Here is a 6,203-nt window from a genome sequence, read left to right as displayed (position 1 = left end):
GATTACGGCATCCCTCTTCATAGTCAAATTTTGAAAACATGGCAAATAAAAATATTGTAGCAAAAGACTGGTCTAGAATCATGTCTTTATGTGAGACATCATGAATCGTGTACCATTTGCTTTGGGTACAGGATCGATTGCATGTGCTATAATATTTGTCATTTCTAAATTTTTTCCAAATGCCCAGAGGCATTAAGAAGGGAAAAGGTCTAGAATTGGATATGACTAAAATGATTAAGCAATTGTCGAGGACAATCTGAGGTTTACCAAAGATTGGTTGCTCAGGGACAGTTGGAAGTATAGTGCTAATTTTGGAAGGACCATATTGACATATTCTGAAAAGAGGCATCTCTTATTCAGAAGTGATAGTCAAAATGAGAATATGGAGTTGTCTCCATAGGTGGAAGTTATCTGTGTAAGATTAGAAAACTTAATGCAAGAAGCATGTCCAAAGCAATGTACTTTGAATATGAGACTTAGTTTCCATGGAGTTGATCTCCATTGGAATACCTTATAATGACTGTTGACAAGTCTTTGTGACTTTGTACATATTCATTACAGGAGGGTCAGTGCATATAAGTTTAAAATCTAAACAGATTTCGATAAATGATAGGAATTTGAAATTCTCACATTTTTCGATAAGGATTTGGGAGTGTGAAATTAGAATCATTGAAATTATGTTCAATTGGTTTATTTCACAAAGTAAGGATCATAGACAAACATAGAGTGCATACTTGGTGTATGGCAAAGCTATTGTTTAAGAAAAACATAGTGTACATGCTTGGAGCATGGGACAACTAGTGTTTTTAATTCAAGTATAAAGTTGATAAAACCGAAACAATGAATAATGAGTAATCAGTATGGTGATAAATAAAAGTGTTTATTTATATTCATAGGGTTTGATACCATATTTGATTCATTTATTCTTGTGTTTCACTTTGCATGTTTTGACTTCCATAATAACTAAGTCACTCTTCCTGAATGATTAAGTTATTCAAACCATCCACAGTCGGTCACATGTTGGAAGTAGATATGAATCAAGACTGTCATGGGTTGGTTTGTAGAGGTCCAAGTTGGTGGACAAAGTGGTGCTACAACACTCATGAGTGCTCATAAGTTATGAGTATTGGATTCAACCCGCACTCATTTGAATCACTTCATGGATTTTATCACGAGTGATCATGAGACGATAATATCTTATATTCTTCAAACCTAGATATATTAGTTGTTACTATGAGTTGGTTGTACATTGATTGCACGAAAACGCATTCGGTAACTCGATGTTATAAAACGTGCCTTTGTGTATGATTCAACAAGTAGTAGAACAAGCCATATGAGTCGAAGTTTATCCATTCCTTTTACCTTCGGGATAAAAGCGATATCTGTGGGCCCCTCGATGATTTAAAGATGATACATGTGAGTGCTTGGCCAAGCCAGGACTGATTTGATTTGTTCAATCAGTCAGTCATCATGAATCGGAAATCAGGAAACAACAAATGGACAGAGAGAATGATTGATAATCCATGTCTCAGTCCATATGATATCTAGAATGGAGGAATATATGATCCCTTATCTAATGGATAAGTCATTGACAAAGGTCAGAGTTCATCGACAAGGTCAGAGTTCGACAGAAGCTTTTGAGAGCTACGATTGTTGATCGGTTCCTGAAGTCATACGCAATAATAGTTTTAGACTTATCCAAGTGGGAGACTGTTGGATTAATGTCTAAGTCCATAACTATAATTGGTAAGACTTGACCCGACCCGGCATGGTCCATTTGGGTTGCATGGCATCATGCATTTGGATAGACTATAATGAGAGAAATAACACTTAAGGTTGGTTAATATTATAAGTTCTAATATATTAATAAGGTTATTTAATTAGTATTGATCAAGAATTAATTAAGTGATCAAACGGAGACTAATTAAATATATGGGTTGATTGTGTAAATCATTCATTATTATATATGTGGGCTTGTGATCCAAGATTCCTTATGTTGGACTAAGTCCATGGGGTGACCCATGGATACTCCATGGAGGTTAAAATCCATGGAGCATAAGGAATGGGTAAAGTTATGAGTTACATGGTGTAACCCTAATAGCCACCATATAAAAGAATCCCATGGCTCAAGAAATCGTGCACTAATGTGTGAATATGAGGGCTAGACGATTTCAAGGAGTGTTCCAATTCTCTCAAGTCATTCCATGTGCATTTGGTGTTGTGTGAACCATTTGAGGTGTCACACTTGGGGCACTAGGCACTCAAGCTTCATGGAGACAAGCTACATCAAACAAAGGTATGTATTTTATCCATTTGATTACCCAAGTATCAAGTATTGTATGCTAGATAGGGTAATACCTTGGAAAGTTCATAATTGCATGTATAATAGAGAAAACATAGATCCAAGGTATTTAGGGTTGCATGTACACTTAGGAGTGTTAGAATGCTCAAAACCCATCATAACCTTTTCAACACCTTATCCAAGTAGATACTCTGACTAAGTCCAATTAGTCTTTTACTCCTTTCTCTTAATATCCTTATCCCTAGGATATAGGCAGCTTCTCCAAGGTCCTTCATAGCAAAGCACTTCCCAAGCCAGGACTTAACCTCCTGCAAGGTTGGGATGTCATTTCCTATGAGTAGTATGTCATCCACATACAGTACCAAAAATCTAACTATACTCCCACTAGCTCTGACATACACGCAGGACTCATCTTCACTTCTTGAGAAACCAAACTCTTTGACCTTCTCATCGAAATAAAGATTCCAACTTCGAGATGCTTGTTTCAATCCATAAATGGATTTCTCAAGCTTGCACACTCTATTGGGGTACTCTGCACTGACAAAACCTTCTGGCTGATTCATGTAAACATCCTCAGCCAACTTTCCGTTAAGGAAAGCGGTTTTGACATCCATTTGCCATATTTCATAATCATGAAATGCAGCAATGGCTAGCATAACCCTAATAGACTTAATCTTTGCTACTGGTGAAAAGGTTTCATCATAATCAATACCCTGAGTCTGAGTAAAACCCTTCGCGACCAGTCGAGCCTTATAAGTGTGCACCTTCCCATCCATGTCGGTCTTCTTCTTGAAGATCCATTTGCACCCGACTGTCTTACGACCTGGTACATTGTCAACCAAGTTCCAAACTTGATTGTCATACATGGACTGTATCTCGCTGTCCATAGCCTCCTTCCATTTAGCAGACTCTGGGCCTGCCATGGCTTCCTTAACACTGTTAGGTTCATCCAGATTTACCAGTGTACTGTCACTGATAAATGTATCACCTTCCGTAGTAATATGAAATCCATAATAAAACTCAGGTGTGTTCCTAACCCTTGTGGAACGCCTCGGAAGTATAGATTCGTCAGCTGGATCAACAGGAATTTCCTCCTCAGGTTGATTGCTAGTGTCTGAGGTTCCTTCACCAATTGAGTCTTGAATTTCTTCAAGGTCAATTTGCCTCCCACTGTCTCCTTGGTTTATAAATTCTCTTTCTCGAAAGACCCCTCTCCTTGCCACAAAGACCACATTCTCACTAGGTCTGTAGAAGAGGTAACCAAAGGATTTTTGTGGGTAGCCGATGAAAATACACATTTCACTTCGAGGTTCGAGCTTTTCATGAGTCTCGCGCCTCACGAAAGCCTCGCAACCCCAAATCTTGATATGGTCCAAATTGGGAACTTTCCCAGTCCACATTTCATGAGGTGTTTTGGCAACCTTCTTTGTAGGGACTAGATTAAGGATGTGGGCGGCAGTCTCTAAGGCATACCCCCAAAAAGAGATTGGTAGCGAAGCTCGACTCATCATAGAGCGAACCATGTCCAACAAAGTTCGATTACGCCTCTCAGCTACACCATTCAGCTGTGGTGTCCTGGGAGGTGTCAATTGTGAGACAATCCTACACTCCTTAAGATAGTCGAGGAACTCAGTACTAAGATACTCACCACCTCGATCGGATCGAAGCATCTTAATGTTCCTACCCAATTGATTTTCTACTTCCTGTTTAAACTCTTTAAACCTTTCAAAAGTTTCTGACTTATGTTTGATTAAGTAGACATAACCATATCTACTAAAATCATCAATAAAAGTCACATAATAGCGATTAGCATCCCTTGTGGCGGTTTTGAATGGTCCACATACATCAGTATGTATAAGGTCCAACAAACCCTCACCCCTTGCACAAGTACCAGTGAAGGGTGATTTTGTCATTTTTCCAAGTAGACAAGACTCACAACTATCATCCGACTTGAGGTCGAACGACTCCAAGACTCCATCCTTTTGGAGCTGGCCTATGCGTTTCTTGCTTACATGTCCAAGACGACAATGCCACAAAGATTCTTTATCCAAGCTAGTAGAAGAATCAATACATAATACATTATTTCCTAAATTATCTACAACCGATATAGCTTCATACACACCATCACAAGGTAATGCTTTAAAATAAAGAACATTATTAAAGAAAGCATTAATACTACCAACTTCATTATCAAAAGAAAAGGTAAAACCTTGTTTGTACAAAGCATGAAAGGAAATAATATTCCTCGCCATTTCAGACGAGTACACACATTTGTTCAAATCTAACTTTAACCCACTATCTAGCAACAAAGTATAAACTCCAATCTTGGCAACAGGTGCAACCTTCTTGTCCCCCATGATTAAGTTTATCTTTCCGTGCTCCACATCCTCACTTCTTCTTAGGCCCTGCAAGTCACAACAGATGTGAATACCACAACCTGTATCAAGAACCCAAGAATTAGAATATGGTGAGTTATTAGACAATATAGTGTAAATACTTGCATGGGATGGTTTCACTTTCCCATCCTTGACATCCTGCAAGTACTTTGGGCAGTTTCGCTTCTAGTGCCCCTTATTTTGACAGTAGAAGCATTCAGCATCCTTAGGGATGGCAGAAGGAGTGATAGAACCACCTTTGGTTCCAGATGAGGAGCCTTCAAGGGACTTTCCCTTGGTACCCTTCGAAGGGTGCTTCCTCTTCTTCCCTTTGCCTTGCCCGATAGCCAAAACAGGGGTAGTAGTAGGAGTAGGAGTAGCAACCGACTTACTCTTAAGACCACTTTCAGCAGTCTTCAGAAGTCCTTGAAGCTTACTGAGTGTGACTTCCTCCTTGTTCATGTGGTATGTCATACGAAATTGATCATAACACGAGGGCAAGGAGTGCAAAATGATATCAATTGCCAACTCCTCAGGGAAGTTCACATTCAGTTTCATTAGACGGTCCACATACCTTTGCATTTTCTGCATGTGGCTCGTGATTGGTCCGCTATCCTTCATACGGGTAGTGATCATGGAGGAGATTATTTCATACCGCTCTTGACGAGCACTCTGATGGTACCTTTCCATCAGATCCTGATGCATCTCAAAAGGGTAATAGTTCTCATAGGACTTTTGGAGTTCAGCTGTCATGGTGGCCATCATGATGCATGCCACCTTGGTGGCATCTCTTTCATGTGCCTGATACTCAGCGACCTCCTCAGGAGTAGCAGTGGACTCATCAAGCTCCTTTAGCTCCTTATCGAGGACATATTCCTTGTCCTCGTAACGAGTGACCATCCTGATGTTCCGGATCCAATCCATGAAGTTGGAACCATCAAAGATGACCCTCCCACAAAGGTTCATGAGGGAAAAGGAGCCAGTAGGGTTAGAGCCCAAAGCATTGTTGTTGGAAGACATCTAAAAGGAAGAAAACAAGTTTAGATTAGATATATCGAATCCTTAATAATACACCCAAATGTAATATTAAGGCTAGGATCCAACACAATATATTATAACTTAGAAGAGGGATGCCGTAATCTAAGCTATAACATATTTGAAGGTAGGTGAATGACGATTCACCAATTTCCACCATGAAAACGAAATGAATTATTAGGTTTAATTGGTTTTGAAATTCCTAGATTCTTTTGAGATTCATTGCACTTTTCAATGACATGTGTCAATCTCGATTGTGCCCTTCAAGTTTTGTGACTGGGATGCCGAGGATCACAAAACAAGGTGTGAATAACCATGCAAATTCACTTGGTACCCTTAATATTATCACCTAATCAATGTGCCGGTTAACCACACACGCTCCACCGATCTATGATAAACATTAAGTCACCCTTCGTGATCCTTACTAGTCCAAGTTAGTGTGCCGGTTAACCACACACGCTCCACCAACGACTTGGTAAGGTACAAAGTGT

Source organism: Lactuca virosa, chromosome 5, assembly GCF_052849685.1.
Source record: "Lactuca virosa cultivar CGN04683 chromosome 5, Lactuca_virosa_CGN04683_v6, whole genome shotgun sequence".
Lineage (NCBI taxonomy): Eukaryota > Viridiplantae > Streptophyta > Magnoliopsida > Asterales > Asteraceae > Lactuca > Lactuca virosa.
This window is presented reverse-complemented; position numbering follows the sequence as displayed.